This window comes from Canis lupus, chromosome 22 (genome assembly GCF_011100685.1).
Source record: "Canis lupus familiaris isolate Mischka breed German Shepherd chromosome 22, alternate assembly UU_Cfam_GSD_1.0, whole genome shotgun sequence".
Classification (NCBI taxonomy): Eukaryota; Metazoa; Chordata; class Mammalia; order Carnivora; family Canidae; genus Canis; species Canis lupus.
This window is the reverse complement of record NC_049243.1, coordinates 19998045-20012556: the sequence shown is the minus strand read 5'-3', so window position 1 is coordinate 20012556 and position 14512 is coordinate 19998045. Positions and strand designations below refer to the sequence as shown.

The 14512-nt window shown below is 35.2% G+C and overlaps 1 long non-coding RNA gene across 5 annotated transcripts in view; it reads left to right on the top strand.

Annotated features, from left to right (window-relative positions):
- Positions 1–53: 53 nt before the first annotated feature.
- Positions 54–14512, top strand: part of LOC102155857 — a 119419-nt gene continuing 104960 nt past the window's right edge. Inside the window, exons 1-2 of one of the 5 annotated variants that reach the window (XR_005376356.1) lie at positions 54–147; positions 2614–2648. This is a non-coding gene — a long non-coding RNA (uncharacterized LOC102155857). Of the gene's footprint in view, positions 148–480; positions 1169–2613; positions 2649–14512 lie in introns of those variants that run through there. The other 4 variants (XR_005376353.1, XR_005376355.1, XR_005376352.1 and 1 more) reach the window with 4 other exon arrangements.

The window sequence follows — 14512 nt, the reverse complement described above, 5'->3', positions numbered from 1 at the left end:
CCCGCCGGAAACCCTGTGCAGTCCCTGTTCTACTACCGTGGAAACCCGATCTCGCGAGATGCTGAGAGATCTGCGGGGCCCCGCAAGGAACAGTGAGTGAGCAGTACCTGTGTGTGCAGTGGCTGCCGGGAAAACCGTCCTCTCCAGGTCAGTAGTGAGGTATCTGCCTCACAGCGTCTGTCAGGCACACCCTAATCCTTGTAGATGCCTCGCCCTGTCGCCTTCAGTGTCACACTGTAGCGGCACGTAGCCCCAGGGTGCTTGCTGCCAAGATGGTGGCGCAAAGGCAAAGGCCGGGGCCGGGAGCTATTGCCTGAGGCCAGAATGGGAGGCGTGAACAGGCACAGGCCCAAGTCTGGCCTTCCTGGAGAACTGAGGGCCCAGTGAAAGGACACAGGTTTTTTTTTTTTTTTTTTAATTTTTATTTATTTATGATAGTCACAGAGAGAGAGAGAGGCGCAGAGACACAGGCAGAGGGAGAAGCAGGCTCCATGCACCGGGAGCCCGATGTGGGATTCGATCCCGGGTCTCCAGGATCGCGCCCTGGGCCAAAGGCAGGCGCCAAACCGCTGCGCCACCCAGGGGTCCCGGACACAGGGTTTTGAATCAGAAACTCGGGGCCCCTTCCCCCATCCTCCCAGGTCCAAAGCCTCGACGATCTAAACACAACATTCCGTTGCACATTCTCGGGCCAGTTGTTCCCACCGCCGCCACAGCAGCTCCAGGTTGTCGAGAATTCAACCCGGGAGACTATCTCTGCCTCTTCCTCACATCTTGCCGCTGGAAGAACAACCTTACGGCATTGCTGACTCTTTCTGACCAAGCCTGACCGTCAGCACCCTGCTGTAGTGTAGCTGGCCCCTTCTCCCACACCCCTACCTACATCAGAAAATGTTCTCTTTCCGTAAGGGAGGCTCACAGGCTGGGGCTGGGGCCTAGTCTGGTGAGGAGGAATGGAGGAAGGGTGCTCACAGAAGGGCAAACAAGGTGCAGCTGGAGCCTGAGGCTGCATTATGTGGCTTGGCTGGGAGGGGGGGGGGGTGGCAAGAGGGGGCGCATTCCTTTGACCTAGTATATCATGCCTGAGTCAAGAAAGAAGCACAAGACCTGCTAAAAGGCAAAACAACATAGTTTGAGGAGACAGAGAAAGCATCAGAAGCAAATACAGGTATGGCAAGGATGATGGAATTGTCAAGTCAGAAATTTATAACAACTGTAATTATATAAATATGCTAATAGCTGTAATGCATGAAGCAGAGGGCAGGTAAGAACAGATGGGCAATGTGAGCAGAAAGATAGAAACTACCAAGAAAGTAGCAAAAGAAAATGCTAGAGGTCAAAATCATTGTAACAGACATGAAGAATGCTTTTGATAGGCTTACTAGGAGACTGGCTGAGGGAAGAATTGGTGAACTTGAGGTGGCATTGAGGTTCACAATAGAAATTTCCAAAACTGAAAAGCAGATTTAAAAAAAAGACTAAAAAATAAATAAATAGAATAGCCAAGAACCATGGGACAACTGTACACTGTATGGCATACACATATGGGAATAAAATAATAAGAAGAAAGAAACAGACAAAATATTTGAAACAATACTGGCTGAGAATTTTCCCAGTCATTCAGACAACACTCCATAGATCCAGGAAGCTCAAAAAATGCCAAGCAAGTTAAGTGCAAAGAAACACACACACACATACACACACACACACACCTAGGCATACCATTTTCAAAAAAAAACAAAAATCGAAGATAAAAAGAACCTTGAAGGAAGCCAGTAGAAGAAAAACACTTTACCTATAGAGGAACAAAGATAAGAATTACATATCACTTTCCTGCATGATTGGTGTGAGCAAGATGAGAGATAAGTAAAATATTTAAAGTGTTGAGAGAACGACATAGACTTGTGTACATTGAAAAATTATCCTTATTCACAAAGGAAGAACATTGAAGAAGGAATCAGTGAAAATAAAATAAAAACTTTTATTTTTAATTGGTCTAACAGGTAATGGTTTGTTCAAAATAATAGCAACAATGTATGTGCTCATTTATTATATATTTTTAGAATATACACATGTATGCTTATGTATTAAGTGAAATAAATGACAGCAATGATAACAAGGAATGAAAGAGAGGAATTAGGATTCTTTTGTATTATAAAGTACTCATTTGTGCAGTGGTATAGTGTTATTTGAAAGTGGACTTGTGTATTAGTCGGGGTTTTCCAGAAACAGAACCAAAAGTGTATACAAAGAAGATAGATAATATAGGTTAAGTGATAGGTAGGTAGATAGCTAGCTAGGTTAGCTAGCTAGCTCACGCATCTATGGAGGCTGAGAAGTTCCACAATCTGTTGTCTGAAACCTGGAAAACCTGGAGCCAGAGGTTTAATTTACTCCAAGTTTGAAGACCTGAGAACCAGAGGGTTCATACTGGTGTAACTCCCAGTCCAAGGCTGAAAGCCTCAGAAAAGGGGGGCTGCTGATGTAAATTCCAAATCTCAAGGCCCAAGAGCAAGAAGCTCCAAAGCCAGAGGGTAGGAGAAGATAAGCATCAGACTTAAGTAGAGAGAGCAAGAATGTACCCTTCCTTTACTTTTTTTTTGTTTTATTCAGGCCCTCAACCAATAGGTTGATACCCATGCACATTGGTAAGTGTGGATCTTCTTTACTCAGTCTAATGATAAAGTGCTAATCTCCTCCAGAAACACTGTCACAGACACACCCCAAAATAATATTTTACCAGCTTAATGAGCATCCCTTGGCTCATCAAATTAACACAAAGTTAATTATCAAATTTGGATTAGTTGCTAATGTTTATAGCCATGTATATTGCACACATTGTAAATAGACATTACAACCACAAAACAAGTAAAACAAAAAAAGGATGCAAAGAAAGCATTTGATGAAACATAATACCCATTTATTGTAAAAATTCTGAACAACTAGGAATAAAGGAGAATTTTCTTAACTTGATAAAGAACATATACAAAAACCTATATAGCTCACTTTTTAATTGTAAATCAGAAGCTTTCCCACTGAGATCAGGTATAAGCTAATCATGTTCCCTTTCAACACTTCTTTTCAACATCTTACTGGAATTCTTAGCTAAAACTGTGATAGGGTTTGGAGGAAGGAAGGGAGAAACAGAAGCATAAAGTACTTTCAGAGTAGTAAAACTACTCTGTACATACACTACAATGATGGGTACATATCATGATAAACCAATATAATTTGTTCAAACCAACAGAATGTACAACACCAAAAGTAAACCTTAATGTAAACGTGAACTTTAGATGATATGGTGTAGGTTTATCAATTGTAACAATGTTCCACTCTGGTAGAAGTGTCAATAATGGGGAAAGTTGTGTGTACCTATATATGTGATGTCTTTGTACCTTCCACTCTATTTTTTTTTTTTCCTTCCACTCTATTTTGATGATACCTTAAATGTGCTCTAAAATATAAACACTATTTAAGAAAAAAAATGTAAAAAGAGGCCAAAAATTGCAATGCCCCTGAGGACAATTACTTTTACTTTAGTGTTGTACTTATTCCTGGAGCTTATAGAGAACCATAACACATAGTAGGCATTCAGTAGCTATTTGTGGAATGAACAACCCAGTGACTAAATAAGTATTTTTCCCCTGGCTTCCGCTTAGATTTCAGCAAGCCTAAAAATTAATGGAAATTCTAAAATGAACTATTGAGTCTCTCCCAGTAGCATCTTCATTGTATACCCAAAAGCATTTAATTATCACATCCTTTTCTTAGTGTGTTTATAGCTGTGTGATTACAAGAAGTTTAGGGTTCTTTGTTGCTGTTTTAGTTAGTGTGTGCATGAATAAGGTTGTATAAATTATAAGAATAAAATATATAACTATTGTTTTACCAAAGGAAATAAATGCAAATATAATGCAGTGATTCTGTGATTTACAAATATATTGTCACTGTAATATGAAGATAAATGCACATGTTGCATAATGATTTGCTATAAAACATTTTAAGAACAGCATCAAACAAAAAAGAAGCTGATCTCTGTAATGTCAGGCTGCATCACATTATGCAGTATCAACAACACTAGAACATTCAAAATAGCATATTATGTGGCTTGTCTTATTTATAAAATATTCAAAGACATTTGGTTTCTTTAGAATGCAAGTAATCACTCCAACTTCCTAATGAGCAAGAATGGAGCTGTCTCTGGCTCCTAATACTAAGTAGCTAGATTTACCAGTTTTCCTGAAACTGTCCCAAGGTTTAGCAATGTGTCCTAATCTCTAACCCCAAATAAAGTGTTTCATTAGATTATGATTGAAAATAGTGCAATTTAAGGAGTAGCAATCAGATCTGGTCTCAGAAATGTAGGAAAGAATATGTATGACATGGGTCATTAAAGGGGAAAATACCTTTCAGAAAGTGTCAATTAGCAAAAGCTTAAATATTTACCCTTATTAAAAGTATATATGCTGAAATTTTTTATTAAAATAATAACTCATATTGAATATGGCAAGAACAAAAAGATACGGAGACAATAAAATTTATTTCCACTCAAGTGTAACTATTCTTGATAGTTGGAAAGACAAATACCATATGATTTCACTCATATGCAGAATTTAAGAAATAAAACAGATGAAAATAGGGGAAGAGAAGGAAAAAGAAAATAAGAGGAAAACAGGGAGGCAAACCATAAGAGACTCAACTATAGGAAACAAACTGAGGGTTGCTAGAGGGAAGAGAAATAGGGGTATGGGGTAACTGAGTGATGGGCATTAAAGAGGGCACGTTATGTAATGAGCACTGGGTGCTCGTTGTATGCAACTGATGAATCACTGAACTCTACCTCTAAAGCTAATAATACAATATGTTATTTAAATTGATTTTTAAATAAAAAGTTTAAAAAAAACTTTGAAAGTTGGGTAAATATCCCTCCAATTATGTGTACAGAGGGGAGAAGAATTAGAAAGAATTAGAAGGTACACACAGTCTTGTAAGCTTTTTTTTTTTTTTGTAATAGTCTTTTACCATTAACAACATACTATAACACTTTTTCCGTATCATTAAATTTTATTTCTTACTTAAGCATTATGTAATCCTCTGCTAATTTCTCATAATTATGCTATGGTTTTGAGGAAGTAATCTATAATAGTATGAGGTTATGGAAAAGTATGGGGTTGTGTAAAAGGGGAAACAAGATGCTTAGAATCAACCTCATCTTACCTAGAGATCTACATTTTTATCTTAGGGTCTTTCCCATCAAATTTAAATATTTCATTACTGAGATTGGAAATTTTTTGTCTCCCATCCCTATCCTCAACAACATTCATTAGAATTCTTACACTTCAAATCTGTTGAGAGTATAATCAATTCAAATTAGGAACACTGTGACTCTTTTTGAGAAAACACTTGTAATCATTACCACCAGACTATATTTTTCACATACTGGAGCACTGGCTGAAATGAAGGATCACATCTTTCCCTCTCCCCTCTCTTCTGTCCTCTCTGTACCTTCCTGCCCATCGTTTCCTTTTTTCTGTTCTTGTGGATGGTAGTAGGAAACAAAGAATCATCAGTCTCAGTAATTAAATATTTAAATTTAGTGGGGAAAAAAATCCTAAAATGAAAATGTTAAAACATATAGGTAAGGTGGAGTTAGATGTAAACATTCCTGATTTAATTAACAAGACAATGGGCCTTGTTAGAAAAATTTAAAAATAAAATTAAAACAAGATAAAACAAAATAAAACTATATTTTCCAGCCTCCCTTGCCACTGCAACATTTTCTAAGGTATCAGCGGAAGTCCACTGAAACATTTGGATGTGTTTTACGTTCTCATATACTCATCATCCTTTTTTTCCTTGTTGTTTGCTTGTTAGTGTCTTATTACAGCCTGTAATACAAGGCTGAAGGTCAACTTGAGACAGGTGACTATGAGAATTATAGCAGTCACTATGAATGGTGGAGCATGGAGATTGAAGAAGTCTGTGAAAACGGTAACCTCCTGAAGCTAATGAAGGACTTCCTAACTCTGATATTCTTTCTATATTAAAAACAAAAACATTTCTCAAGCCACTTTTACCTGTTATCTACTTTGTGCAGCTGAAGACAATCCATAACTGATATTTTCTCTTTCCAAACTCACTGTTTTTTAGAATCTTATTCCATAGATAAAAAGAAATAAATAAAACTCCCATACATTATCATAATTCTTTCCAAATAATCCCTTATTGTTGTCTTACTGAAATTCAGATGGAAACAAGTCTCATCTTTTTTGCAGCTTTCTTAAGGAACTATTTTTTATTTTCCTTCATCCCTCATCTTTTGGCATCTGAGATAATCCGAGATTAGAGGAACACTCTCCTCCTACCTCATGGCTCCTTCTGCACAGTGATGCATCTAGCCATATGTAAAAACATCTTCTGTCCTTTAAGATCATGCAATTTGACTATTCCCACAACATGCATTCTGATTTCTGCTTTCTTATGATTCCTTCTGTCTGCCCCTGATTGGCCTCCAACGTTTAAATAATTCGAATGACTACAATATTCACACAGATGACTATTACTGAGATTCTTAAATTCTCATTACATACAAATGTTCATGCTCACTTAATTTCAACCACTTACTCCCAACTATGCAAACTGATTTTCAGCAGCCTCTATAAGGGTTCATCTCTGAAATTTTAAATTGAAGATTTCTCACTCTGACCAGAACCCCTCTTCTGTATCACACTAAACATAAACACTCCATACTTTTGACCGTTCTCATATGTCTCCTTAAACCTTCTCTTCTACTTTTTCCTGTACTCATCCTTATAACCGAGTATTAAAACTATTCTCATATTGATACCGTTACTTCTGTTCTTCTCCTTATCCTTTTGTGCTATCTCCTAAAAATAAAAAAACAACCCAACCTTGAATCAGTAAAATGGTTTGATCCCTCCTATCTTCAGAACACTTGGTGGTCCAAAAACTAAAGTACTTCACTCTGTCAGCTTTGCTGCTACTAATTCATAATCTAAAAAACTCAGTTGGGCCCGAAATGCTGTCTGCAATTCTTATGCATAACCGATATCACATGGCTCTTTCATATCTTGAAAGGCAATCGAAGCCATTAATTCTGCCAGATGAGAGAATAAACTATCTCAAAGGAAGCAGGTTTATCTGAATATATATTGATATAATGGTTTTTCAGATTATCTGAATATATATGAATATAATGGTTTTTCAGATAAAATTATTTTAAAAATAGAAAATTGTGCTGGTATGTAAATATGTAGCTAATTTAGAAAACTACATATCACCTGTTGTACCTGAAATATGTAGGTTTCATTCAGCAGAACTGAAATATGTGTGGAGGTGTGTGTATCATTCTAGGGAGTTTATATTCTATTAGAAATTATAGGTAAAAAAATTGTAAACAGCAAAATTTGCACTGATATGGCTTTATGCAAAGTAAAAATACTTCTAATTTGAAAGCATTTATAATATACAAAAGGCATTTCTAGTTGAAAAAACTGGAAGCTAAACATCAAAGAGAATCATATTTTAGGTAGTCAGTAGTCATGTGTGTTTACAAAAATAGTGTACATTGGGACACCTGGGTGGCTCAGCAGTTGAGTGTCTGCCTTCGGCTCAGGGATCTGAGATCAAGTCCCACATTGGGCTCCCCACATAAAGCCTGCTTCTCCCTCTGCCTATATCTCTGCCTCTCTGTGTCTCTCATGAATAAATAAACAAAACCTTTTAAAAAAAAGTATACATAATATACATATTGTTTTACTTCCTATTTTTTCCATATGAACATATCATAACCCTATTTTCACACTCAATTATTCTTTACCATCATTTTAATGATATGGCATTATTCCATATCAATGTCTGAAAGTTAAACATTCTACTATTGATTTTAATTGGTGCCAGCTTACAAATATTAGGAACAATGTTCAATATATATCTTGCACAAATAGCTTTGTGCAGTTTATTACTTTTTAGAATTAAGTTTATTCTACTTTTTAAAAATTTAATAATAATATTCTGGCTTGAACTAACATATTCTATAACATGGATTAGAAGACTCAGCATTAAGATATCAGTTCTTCTGAAATAGAGTTATAGCATAAATCTGATCTCAGTCACAATCCAAGCTGGATTGTTTTCTAGAAATTGAGAAGATGATTTTGAAATTTTTTTGAATGGATAAAGGATCAAGAATAGCTAAAGCAATTTAGAGAAATGTACACAACATGTTGAAGGAATCCAAGACTTTTTTAAAAGATTTTTATTTCTTTATTGGAGAAAGAGAGAGCACAAGCAGGAGGAGCAGCAGAGGGAGAGGGAGAAGCAGGCTACTCATTGAGCAGGAAGCCTGATTCGCGTCTCTGTCCCAGGACCCCAGAATCATGACTTCATTCAAAGGCAGACCCAGCTGACTGAGCCACAAGGTACCCTAGGAATCCAAGGTTTAATATAAGTCTACAGTAATCCATACGGTGTGGTCTCCCAGAAAGATAAACAAATTGATCAGTGGAGCACTATAGAGAGTACAGAAATAAATGTACATATAGATGGTCAAGTAATCTTCAAGAATGCCAAGCAACTCACTGGGGAATAGAAAATCTGTTCACCAAATGGTGCTGGAATATCAATATGGGGAGGAAAAAAGCCTTCTACTTCACACCATGCACAAAAATAAAAAATCCTCTTTAGATGAATCAGAGTCATAAATGTAAAAACCAAAAATGTAATGTTTTAGAAGAGAAGGAGAAAGTATCTTTATGACTTTGGCATAGCTAAATACTTCTCAAACCAATCAAAGAAAGAGATAACTATTAAAGAAAAAAAAAGGATGGATTAGACTTAATCAAAAATTACAAAATTTTTCCTCATTAAAAAAAAATCGCTAACAAAATCCATAGATAGGGCAGCCCCGGTGGCGCAGCGGTTTAGCGCCGCCTGCAGCCCAGGGTGTGATCTGGAGACCCAGGATCGAGTCCCATGTCAGGCTCTCTGCATGGAGCCTGCTTCTCCCTCTGCCTGTCTCTCTCTCTCTCTCTCTCTCTCTGCATCTCTATGAATAAATAAATAAAATCTTTAAAAAAAATCCATAGATATTCTAAAGACTCAAAAAGTACTTATAGCCAAAACATACTAAGAACTATTGAAACTCAATTATAAAAGACAAGTCAATAAAAATGAGCAAAACATTTCACAAAATATATGAAAATGGTGAAGAATTTGAGAAATTGTTCAACACCATTAAGTCATCAGGGAAATAAAAACGCTTAAATCATAATGAGGCAATGAAATACACCCACGTACTAAATCAATTTAAAAAATGATAACTCCAAATATTAGAAAAGTCCATGACCCTCATACATTGGTGGTGGAAGTATAAAATGGTACAACTACTTTGGAGAATTGGTCTCTTAAAAACTTTAACATGTATCTACCTTGTAACTCAGGTATTCCACTCTTAGGTGCTTACCCAAAAACATGAAAACAGTACAACATAGCAGCATTCCAGATAATAGCCAAAAAAATGGTTAACAACATAAGGAGTTGCATAAACTGTGATATGTACATTCAATTAGAAATAATCAGCTGTAAAAAACTGACAAGCTCCTCAAACATACAACAGCATTATCGAACATTAAATGTGCTGAGTGCTAGAAGCCAGATACCAAAGGATGTACACACAAAGTCACACAAAATAACCTGTGTGGGTCCACTTATATGTAACTCCTAACTTTGCTAATAGACTTGGACTTTCTATTCTATTTATTAAAATGATTCAAACAACAATTTAAATGCTTAGAATATTTCACATCCACATTCTTCAACAACAATGTTGGCCTTTGTTTCTAACAGTAATAGCAAACATTGGCGATTATGATATTTTCCAGCAAAATTGGTGAGTTTAGTGGTGGTAGCAGAAGCATTCTGACAAGATTCGTCCATCTTTGATATAGCATACTTCTGTAAACATAAAAATGTTCAGCATTGTCTTCTCACATGGTTTCCTGCAAAAATTCTTGCAGCCGTTCTAGATTTCACAAAATTATATTAATCCTGGGTATGATTTCAATTCTGGGTCTTTTTTTTTTTTTTTTTTTTTTAAGAATTATAAGCTTTCCAGAAGCTCAGCAAAAGATTGCTTCTCCAGTCTCTGTAACCCAGATGGGCATTCAGAGGAATCAGTGATAATGCAATTTGAAGTAGTGGGAGAAAACAGCTTTGAGCAAGCAACTGACAATGTCTACTGTAGCAGTCAACACTGTCACTCAATTTAATTAAAAGTTTCTAACTGTGATCGTGTTTAGAAAGGCCTACTTGAGATTTTAATGAAAATCTCTTCAATGTTTCAAACCTAAATATGACAGTATATGTTGATTTCGAATGAATATGTATTTTTATTATATTAAAGAAAGAGATCAAACAAGGTAAAATTCTTGGAGTTTCTCAGACTTCTAGAGGTTTGATTGCCAAGGTGATCACCTTATTATGAGTTTTTTTTTTTATGAGTTTTAATCTTAGTGGTGAAATCTATCAAATGATCTACTCTACATCCATTAAAAGAGTATATATTAATACTCTTATTTGCGTTATGCTAATTAACCTACTAATACTTAATGTCTTATAGTTTTTATAGTATCTTGTAGATAAATCATTAATATTAGTGTTTTAGCACTTCTACTTCTAAATATGTTTAAGTTCCTTTTATTTTTGATGCAAGCTTTTCGATATCAATATGATAACTTCTTAAAAAGAATTGGGACACCATCCATCCTTTTCTGTAAACCAAAGAAGTTTAAATCCCCAGAGAATAATTTGTTGTGTAAGGCTTGAAATATATTGATTTTTATCATGACTGAGCCCATCCTGTTGTGGATAGCTCCTTGCCAATTTTCCCCCAAGTATATCACTTCTGTGTTTTTTCTCTTAAACTAATTAAAATAATAGATATTTTTCAACACTGATAGGACTAAAAGTGTGCTCAGTAAAATGGATAGAAAATATCTACATTAAAGACCATCAATTGAAATTTCAGAATTCAAGTTTCAAAGATTTATAAAATTTTATAATTTTATAACATTTTCAAATCTTCTAGGGAAAGAAAAAAAAATAACAAGAACCAAAATTAGTCCAAACAAAGGTTCAATACAGAGAATGAAATTTCACTTTCTGAATGTTGATACTGTTCCTAAATCAGAGCCAATTATTATACTATGCATTTTATACCTACTTAAAATAGAATCACCATTAGAATAAATGGCGACACTTTAAAACAAGCAAGTCTCAGATATTTCAACACATAAACACATAAGAATGTTCTCAAGAAGCTGCAAATAAAGCAACAGAGAAAGTCCTGAGATCCTGAAAACCAGCGATCTACATTATAAAGGCTGAGGAGATTCCCAATGCAGTGATGAAGGGATATCACAAACCTGATTTCTCTGCTGAAGACCTGGAGAGCAATCAGTCCTGATTGCAGTAAAAGGACTAATATTGATCCTTTGTCCAAGTGATTTGCCTATCTTTCATAGCCTATTGCCACAAAGTTCCTAGAGTGCTCTTTCTTAAAGGTAAATTTAACCATTTCCCTTTATGTATAACTTCTTTCAGCAACATCTTCTCTTTCTAGTGGTGCATTTTAAATAGTTTGACATAGCTTTATCTGTTTCCATCTTCTCACACTCTGCACTCCAAAATGAACTTTTTTTAAAAGGTTTTATTTATTTATTTATGAGAGACACAGTGAGAGAGAGGCAGAGACATAGGCAGACTGAAAAGCAGGCTCCCTGCAGGGAGCCTGATATAGGACTCCATCGTAGGACCCCAGGATCTCGTCCTGAGCAGAAGGCAGAGGCTCAACCACAGAGCCACCCAGGTGTCCCCACAATTAACTGTTAGATGTTTTTCCACAGGTTCTGGATTTCTCTTACCCCTGAGACTCCTCAAGTCCTTAACCCCTTATTCAGGACCATTATCTTTTTGTTCCTCCATACCAGGTTTCCTGTGTAGATAATTCTCTGTTGGTAACTATTTTTAACGTTATTTCTTCTGGATTATTGTCCTGACTCCCTATACTACATGCAGAGTTTATGCCACTTCTCATAGTATAGGTCTTAGTTTTGATCTTTTTGGATTCTACAATGATATTTATTAAGGACAAAGAACAATTTGTTAAGTATCTGGATAGATGCTCTATGGCGTGTGCCATTTTAGAGCTAAAATTCAAAGCAATAGGTCTAAGGATGCGTAAAGATGTTCAATAGCATATAAAAATAGGATATATAACTACAATGTAGCTGCTATTGGGAGGGCACCTCAATATTTGGCAAAGTATCACTGACTTCTTACCAGGATGCCCCATTTGGGTTCACCACCCCAAACAATGTTCAACACTAAATTCAGTTTTAAAAATGAAAATGAAGTACTGCTAATATTTATATTCAGATTGCCATATGCTACATGTTATTCTAAATGTTTTACATTTATTACCTTATTTAACCTTTATAATAATCCTAGTATAATTATTTTCTGTATTTTACAGGTAACTGCTTGTAAAGAGCTAGTGTGTAGTAGGACAAGCTTTTGGAACTCAGTTAACTTACTCTAGAGTTGTGCAAATAACTACTGAATTATGCTAGTTTATATAGGTAAATAATATAGCAGACATTTACACGTAAAACATGTTACTTACAGAGTCACAGAGAAGCCAGTAAGAGTCAAGCCTATATATAATTTCATGAATTTAGTCAGTGAATATTCTGGTTTCCAGTAGAACTTTAAGACAGTGAAAGCCCAATAGACATGCAGATTATTTCAACTATGAAAGACCTACTTTTAAAAGCATAGTAATATATGCCACCCATTTTAAAAATGTATTTTTAATATATTTAAAATACATTCTTATATTTTAAAAATAGACATTCAGGAAATGGAAAAACATAAAGGAAAATACAATTTGCCTTTCATGAACTACAGACAAATTAAATTATTTGCAGCCTATTCTGAGTCTTGTTTTCCTAGTATTCTAAGAAAATGCACTTAGGTTACAGATAACTGCTTTGGGCCTATATCTTTTAATTTATTTTATTATATGGGTATTATTATTTGTGTTCATTAAAATTCACTGAACCCTGAAGTTGTTGTAAGAAAACATAAACCAGAGGCAATGGTATTCTCATACTATTTCTATACATCTCTGAAAAAAAATATTCTAAAGAAATATCATTTACGTAAATGATATTTTAAATTGTGCTTACAGGCTTTGTTTAATGAGCAAAATAATAAAATAATTTAAATATATTTTGTTGATATATTTTAATCATGTTTGTATGTGCCATTTTATTCATTGTAAGTCACTTATTTAGATATGGGTCCAAATTATATTTCATTTGGAAAAAAGAATAACAGTGCTCTGGCTTAGATGACACATATGAGTTATGTGCAATTTATCTGTTTCCTGTCTGCTACAATGCATGATGCTTGACCATAACACAGCAATAACTGTACACAGAGATGGTTTCTCTTAAAACTTTTTGGGTAAGAAGAGAACATGTGGTGGAAATTCAATAGATCCATCTTACTGAAATAAAGGCATTTGAATGAGAACAAAATCGAAACATCTATCTAGTACAATTATCCCTAGCATCTTCCATATATATGTGTGTATGTATGTGTGTGTACATATACACATTTGTATATGTTTCTGTATGTGTGCATACATACGTTATAGGTAACCATAGACAAAATACTGTTTTAGGAACTATAGAACTACCCAGAAGGAGAAAATATCTTTTCCTGATTTGCATACTTATACATAATAAGAATGGAAAATAATAACCTCCTTTCATACTGCTGCCCAGTCTATAAGTATTCAGTTATTCTGTCAACTGAGAAGTTCTAGTCCGAAATGAAGCTCCCCCTCCTCAAAACTAAGTGACCTCATGAACTCTGATGCTGAAAACTCAAGTTGTCTTATTCACATATCTTGTATCCATGCTTGATAATGGGAAACCTGCAGACCTCTCATGAAAACCATTATTCTAATAACAAGGCCGGATAATAAGACAATAGAAAGAGGGTATTTGACCCTCTATAAGTGGCAAATAAGAAAGCCTTTATTGTAAGAGCTCTTCTGATTCTAATGGAAAGTCACTAAGGCTAAAAGTTCAAATCCCTTTTTTCCTATTTACTCACTTTATGATTATGATCAATTTCATTTAAAATGGCTTTCTTAAGTCTAGTTCTAAAATGGTACATAATTACTACTGAGCCACTCACAGAGATCGAGTTACCATTTGGTTCTAAGTTAATTATTTTAAACTACTAAGGTTAATTTTTACACTATTTGCTGCCTCACCTTTGCAGTTGCAAAAAAAATTGCTTAAAAATATTCTACTCTCATAAAAGAATTAGTATGCTTCCAAAGATGTTGATTTTTTTCATGGCATAATTCATATTTTCAGAAACTCTGATTCTATTATATAAATATGAAGTGTTCACC